This window comes from Lygodium microphyllum, chromosome 30 (assembly GCF_053477565.2).
Source record: "Lygodium microphyllum isolate KBCC chromosome 30, Lygodium_microphyllum_v1.1.10, whole genome shotgun sequence".
NCBI lineage: Eukaryota > Viridiplantae > Streptophyta > Polypodiopsida > Schizaeales > Lygodiaceae > Lygodium > Lygodium microphyllum.
In genome coordinates, this window is record NC_141164.1 from 32,832,153 (window position 1) to 32,840,126 (window position 7,974).

A 7,974-nucleotide genomic window follows, 5' to 3' on the forward strand; every position below is an offset into this window, starting at 1 on the left:
GATTCTCCAAGTTCTAAATCCTTGTTCGATTTCACATTTTGTACTGACTCCTCAATATGTTTCAAGCCTCTAATACCTTGGTTGTGTGTTGCAACACTATCAAAAAAGCTTGTAACTAAGGCATACAATGCATTTGCATTCCTTTGTTTCCAAGCTCGTAGAAGATCTGCATGAGGAATCATAACACTCGAATTTGGTGGGTCGGGGATGTTGTGGTTCTGGGTTAGTCTCCAATACCATCTCCAGAAACTCATAAGAATCAAGGACAGTTGTAATCTTAAACTTCGACAAAGTATAGTTTGTACCATCTAACTTGCCTTCATTAAAGATTGATGGATGAATCCTCAGTGTTTGAATTGCTAGTACAACAACACCATATGATGTGCCAACATCGTTACTTGATGCAGCAAATGACATTTCTTATCTCCGTTGTTGAAGCCCTTGCCTCTCAAATACTCTTCACTCCTCAAAGCCCCCTAAGCTTTGATACCATGTAGAAATTACATGGCATATTGGGATAGAATTTGAGCAAGGAGTAGAGAATACACAACAAATATGAAAAGAACAGAGGCTACTTTAATTTCAAACAAACTGATACAAAGATGGCTCTGTCCACCCGTGTGCTTCTAGTGTGCAGCTTAGATGGCAATCCAAATAGATGATAGATGAAGACCTTAGGGTAGTTGAAAGGACTCTGACGGGGTGAAAGATGGATTGACAACGATTTTAGAGGGGTCTTCCTTTTATAGCCTAAGAAGGTAGCTTGGTCGGTATGTCCGACCATATGATGAACCTTCCCTAGTTGATGAAGGAATATTCCAAGGAATATTCTCTTTATTGTTGAGCCGGTGGCACTATCCATGAGACCCTGTCAAGAGGGTACTGCCTCCCCCCCCCTTCCCCCCCCAAGACCCCCTAGCACTAGGGGCCATCTCTATGGCCCTTGGACTCCAAAATAGGGGCCCTTGATAACTCCCACACCCTGCAACTTGATGCCTTGTGTCTCGAGTTACTGCTAGTATAACTACTCTATCTAACCCAAAGGCTAGATCTACAAAGGTCACCTTTTTGCCATCCGTTCACATAGATCTCATCTAACATACAAGTCAGGACCCACCCAATGTCCATGCTCACACATAGCTTCTTCTCATTATGGGGACCTTACAACTTTGAGCACCATGGATCATTGGTGGCACCTTACGAGGGTGGGACATTAAGCATATCTAATAGCTTGCATTTCAAGAGGTATGTTGGAGAGTGATGATGAGTATGCTATGTGCTTGAAAGAAGCTTCTTCCATGCAGACTAGTGCTCAATTGTGAACTTTGTTTGTTGTAATTTTGGCCTTTTGTGAGCCTACTCGGCTTGGTCAACTATAGGAAAAGTTTTTGGTACCAATGGTAGAGGATATTATATACAAGTTGCAACTACAACACATGTATGTCTCTCCTAGTGTTATATAGCAGAGGCATCTAATATGGCTTGGTTGTATCTTCAAGACCTTTTAGGCCATATCGGGTAAAGACTCTTTGATTTTGATGGGTTGCCAGAACCTCATCAAGAAAAATCTCAATTTCATGCTAACTCTCTTTTGCAAGATGAATATGTGTATAACAGATACAACATAGGGTTTTTGAATCTATGGAGGCATTATTGAATGAGGGACAAAGAATTGCCTTTAGTGTAGTAATGGATACTATTGATGCAAATTCTAGGGATATATTCTTTTTGGGTGGTCTTAGTGGGTCTAGGAAGACTTTTTTGTATAAGTATTTTGTTTGCAAAGATGCACAATGGTGGTCATATAGCATTGGCAACATCATGTGGCATTGTTGTCTTGCTTCTATCAGGTGGTTGTATAGCTCACTTGCGGTTTAAAATCCCAATAGATTGAAATAATCAATCCACCTATAGTATTCCTATTCAAAGTGACCTTGCTCAATTGTTTGAGACAATCGAGTCTCATTTTATGGGATGAGGCTCATGTGACCCATTGACATATCTTTGAAGCACTTGATAGAAGTTTAAGAGATGTTATGAGTTGTAATAAACCATTTGGGAAAAATGTTGTTTTATTTGGAGGAAATTTTAGATAGGTCTTACTAGTTGTGGGGAAGGGAACATGAGGATATTGTTGATGCTATAATGTGTTACTCAAATTAGTGGCAGTATATGAGGGTGTTAAGGCTATTTGGGAATATGTGAGCATCAATAAATGGTAATGTGATGGACAATGGGTTCATTCATTGGATTCAGGGAATAAGGGATGGAGTGGGTATTATTGAAAACTGTGATAAGTTGTGTGTTTCACTTGACATGGTATTAAAATGACACTCTATTAAAACCTTTATTGTATAGTGTCTATGGTGATGTGTCCAATATGGGTGACTATATAACGTATTTTAGTGAGTGGGCTATACGTGTATCACAAAATACAAAGATGGCTACTCTGAATGACCATACATTGTAGTTGATGCCAAGACAGATTAAGTAGTATTATAGTGCAAATTCGGCTGCAAAGATAGATAACTCATTTTTATACTTCATGGAGTATTTAAATACATTAGAACTTGGAGATAGATTTCCTCCTCATTCATTATTGCTAAGATAAATGCACCTATTATTATCCTCAAAAACCTAAAACCAAGAAAGGGCCTATGCTATAGTACACGGTTGGTATGTAAGGCTTTCAATAGGAAAGCAATAAATGCTAAGATAATAACAAGGACAAATGTAGATAAATGAGTTTTTATTTTTAGGATTACTTGGATTTCCAATGCTACACAACTACCATTTACTATGAAATATAGAATTTTTCATTCGATTGGCATTCGCTCGCTATAACGATCAACAAGTCACAAGGACAAACTTTATTCGTGGTTGGGCTTTATTTACAAGCACAAGTATTTACACATAGTCAATTGCATGTTGCATTTTTAAGGGTAAAATCCTCATGTGGTATGAAAGTCCTATTGGATAAAAAGGATGAGGATATGACCACAAACATTGTATATAAGATGTACTTTGAAAGTAACCTTATAGGGTCACTTTTCTAACATATACGTGAATCGCTCTTCATGCTATATTTGGTTAGTATATATTCTTTTGGAGGCGGATTATTTTGTGTATTTTAGTATTTATTTGACTTTTGTAGATGTCTATCCCAAAGTGGAGCTATTACTCGTAGGCTTCTAAGCATCATAAGAAGCTACAGTGCACATTGCGTACAGTAACAACTAATGATATCATGAGGACCTTGCGAGAGTTGTTGAGTGTCTGCATGATGATGTCAATATAGACATTAAGCTACCCGTTTTTATCAAAGTTGTACATTATGGATATACCCAATGCTTTCGGGTGCATATGCACGAGGTTGACCAAAAGAAGAAGTTTCCACGTTCTCATACTAATAAGATACTGAGGCATTGATTTAAGTATGGATTCAAGGATTTGGATTGTTTTGTGACATCAATGTCTAGCAGTACTTACTAGATGGTTCACAAATGTTTGATCAAGTATTATTACCTTTGGAATAAAATGGTCTTTGTTAGTTGTTAACGTACTCATATTGTGATTTTATTCAAATGCAAGTGTCAAAAAGAGAGGTAAGACTATCACATCTCCCATGCCATTACTAATAGAAAGCATAAGATCAGCCTCTACTTCACCTTCGCATGTTTTAGTCAAGGATGAAGATTTTGCTAATGATTCCTTAAAAATGGAGACGTTGCTCTTTTTTTGTATAAACCTAGCCATCATGGCTTGCTAATGGAAGGCAGGATGCCTTATACCTTTCCTTCATGGCATAAATGTTAGAAAGAGGCCAAATATGCTAGCGACAAGGCTACCTCATCTATGAATATCCTACTTGGAGATAAAAATGATTCCTGGAAAAAAGAGAACTTCATTTTGACTAGATCTCTTAGAGAAAGTCTTTTTATAATGCTTGGTCTTTGATCCGTTTCAGTATAACATTGTTGTTTCTAAATAAATATCACGCAAAGTAAGAATGTGTTTTCTTATTGTCGTGTATAGATGAAAGTTTATAAGTTTGGTACATAAAAGAGATTATTTGTATATCTAACATTTAGTGTTACAAATTTTATAAATTACTCTTAGTTTTAAGTTTGATGAGAGAGAGAGAGAGAGAGAGAGAGAGGAAACAATTTCAAAATATGAAGCAAGCATGTGTTTTACAATTGTGTAAAGAAACAAGCACCAGCAATTTCTTTTCATGGCACAAAGACTGAGGGAAAGGTTGAAATGCAAATGAAAACAGCAAGGAGCAAAGGGAGAAAAACGTGTCAGAGTCGGACAAATCCATGCTATGACTCATATGCTCAATTTTTGATGTAGCCTGCAAATACATTTTGTTTCTAGTATACATATGTGACTGCTCCTGCACTGCCATAATCCTGTTAGGAGCTTAAGGACTTCTCCAGGAAGGTAGTAAATGGAGGTGGCAAGTAGTTCGCCAACATGACAGCAGTGACAAGTTGAAACTGCACCACTCAGTGCTGAACAGCGAGGCCTGCATCATATGAGGCTTCAATGGCAGCATTAGGATAATCTCAAGAGGAGAAGAAAAAACTGCAGCACTTTTGGATTTCAGTGTGAGATAGCTGAAGCATCTCCAAAAAACACAGCTTTCTGGATGGTCACTAGTACAGCTGCCACACTAAACTCTGTATGAGTAGATATCAAGTGGCGCTGGTTGGTTCATTCTTGCATAGGATCAACTTTTCTGAAACTGATGAAGTTAATTATCTGATTTGGTTTGTGCTTGAATGTTTTCCATGCTGCCTTTTGTTGCCTCTGGTAGTCTATTGGTGTGAGTTGAGAAAGAACAATGCCTTCATCCAGATAGCATGTGTTTGCAGGTAACTCTGCAACCATAGAAGTGTAACTGGGTACAATTTATGTGCCTTACTATAGCATCCTGTTGCAAGTGCATCATGTAACTCCTGCACCTTTGTGTGCACTAGTTGCGGATCCATTTCCTGTCAAAGGAATGTACTTCACCCAAAGTTAAAACTCCTTGGCCAGAGAAGGATTGAATTTGCTGTTGGTCTTGGTGGTTGTTGCAGGTATTGCCATTTTGCCCTTATGAGCACTGGATGACTAGTTGAATGCAAATTCTTCAAATTGAAAACAAATGCTATGTAGCATAAACAGATGCTCTCTATGTGATTCAGATAAGTAGCTAACATGAAGATCCTTTTGCATTGAGGACCATGAAATATCTGACCTTTATAATCAAGGTTCAATGACTGCACAGATCATTGTCTGTTTCTTGCATGCACATGTTAAAGCCTCATTTGGATATATGCAATCCTTTTTGGGGGGTGACCACAAAACAATCAGATTTTTAAAGCCAATAGAAGCTGCAGTGCCATCATCCTGCAGAGCTCGGAAGTGATTTGCACCTATGATTATGATTTTATGCCTCTCTCATTCTGATACATTGTGTTCTGCAGCTTGACCAAATAAGGGAACAGCTGCCCGAGAAGATACATGCATTGCAAACAGTACAACATTGAAGTCTTTACCTTTGTTAACTTGAACCAACAACCTCATGATATCTTGGCCTCTTCAGTGTTTCATTTTATTATCATGGCTTCAATCTTGTCTGCCTCCTTGTGCATGCCAGCGGCTGCATAAATATTGCTCATAAGTGAATAAGCTGCAATGTCCTTTTTATCCAGTTGTATTGCATGTTCAAAGGCCAATCTCCCAAGCTTCACATTTCCCCATTTTTGACAAGCATCCAACAAAGTAAACCAAACTGGGAGATATTCAAAAGATGGCATCTTCTTAATCACTGCTATTGCCTTGTCAAAATGGCCTGCACGGCCAAAAAGGTCAACCATGCAAGTGTAGTGCTCTACACTTGGTGAGATGCCATAATCTTTTCTCATGTTGGCAAAATACATTTGCCCCTTATCTAGTAGGCATGACTGACTACATGCATTGAGCACAGATACAAACGTGACTGCATCTGGAGACAGGCCCTCGCATTGCATTCGTTCAAAACAATGCAGTGCTTCCTCACCATGTCCATGTTGTGCATACCCAGCTATAAGTGCAGACCAGGTAACTGCATCACGAACAGGTAGCTCCTCAAGAACTTGTGCTGCTTTTGCAAGCACACCACATTTGGCATACATATCCACCAGAGCATTGCCAAGCACAATATCTGTTTGTAGCAACCCTTGCCTCAAAATCTCCCTGTGGATTTGTTCACCCTTGTCAGCTGCTGCCATGCTGCCACAAGCTTTCAAGATGCAAGTGAAGGTGACTACATTTGGATAAAAGCCCTCATGTTGCATTTGTTGAAAACTATTCAATGCTTCTTCTTCTTGCCCATGTTGAGCATATCCAGCAATTAGTGCTGACCAAGTGACCAAATTTCGAACAGGAAGCTCATTCAGTACTTTTTGTGCTTTCTCAAGCACACCGCATTTAGCATACATGTCAACCAAAGCAGTATCAAGGACAACATTTGTTCCCAACAACCCCTGTCTTACAATCTCATCATGAATTTGTTTACCCTTGTCAGCTGCTCCCACACTGCCACAGGCTTTCAAAACAGAGATAAAAGTTATTATGTTTGGACAAATGCCATAACATTGCATCTGTTCAAAGCAATCCAATGCCTCTTTGCCATGCCCATGTTGGGCATATCCAGCAATTAGTGCAGACCAAGTGACTACGTTTCGAACAGGAAGCTCATTTAGCACCTGTTGCGCTTTAGCAAGTGCACCGCACTTGGCATACATATCCACCAAAGCAGTACCAAGCACAATATTTGTTCCAAGCAACCCTTGTTTGACAATCATATCATGCATTTGTTCACCTTTATGAGCTGCTCCCATGCTGCCACAGGCTTTCAAGATGCAAACAAAGGTGATAGCATTGGGACAGATGCCCTCCCGTTGCATCCGTTCAAAGCAGTCTAGTGCTTCCTCACCATGACCATGTTGGGTAAAGCCAGCAATTAGTGAGTTCCAAATCGCTACATCGCAAACAGGAAGCTCATCAAGCACTTGTTGTGCCTTGGCAAGTGCACCACATTTGGCATACATACTAACTAAACTGCTCCCAATGAAAGGGCTCTTTGCAAGCAGCCCCCTTTTCACAATATTGGCATGTATGGTAGTGCCTTTGCACAGATCCTTCTGCTTGGCACAAGACTTCAGCAAGGCCACAATGGCAATACCCTCTTGAATAATGCCTTTACTCATGATCTCTCTGCCATAGATCACTGTCTAATTGTCTTCCTGCCTGGCAGTAAGCTTATCGTCTTTCTTCCTGACAGGAAGCTCACCATCTCCTGCTAATGTTGATTGTCCCATCCATTATCGCACAAGGATTGACGGCTGACTCTGATTCTCAGCCATGAATCCTTGATCAGAGTCAGCCATGAATCAACGATGATTCAAGGCTTATCATTTCCTGCTAGGCATGATTGTCCCAGCCATTATCCCACAAGGATTCTGAACCCGTGGTCAATGGCTGGAGATTCTGGACTGGTCTATGATGAGGTCTCTCTCACAAGGAACCGGCCATCGAAGCAGATTCTTCTTCTGCGAGCGATCATGACTGCGGCTGAGGGTGCAGCTTGTCTGGTAAAATCACAGGCTTTCGCCTTACCCGCGTGATTACCTTCCTTGCTTCCATAAGAGCGGAGTCACGTGCAAGTCAAAGCGAGTGCGGTGAGACGACTAAGTCGAAGCTACGTGTCCGCGGCCATGTCACTTACCTTGGACCATGTAATATGGGTAAACTATAGAATAATTATGTAATATGTTTAATTTTAATCATTAAACATTATGAACATAGTTACAATAAGGCTTTCACTCTTACATGATACCTCATCCTACTGGTTTCATAACCTTAATAATTTGATTCCTTGATCTCTAGTTCACATTTTCAAAAGAATCCTTGTAGTTGATCCTATCGCTTCAACAACTT

General features: G+C 39.8%; 1 pseudogene; it reads right to left on the reverse strand.

The window, feature by feature from the left end:
* Positions 1 to 4,184: 4,184 nt before the first annotated feature.
* On the reverse strand, positions 4,185 to 7,715 carry LOC148009695 (pentatricopeptide repeat-containing protein At2g13600 pseudogene; annotated as a pseudogene).
* Positions 7,716 to 7,974: the final 259 nt, after the last annotated feature.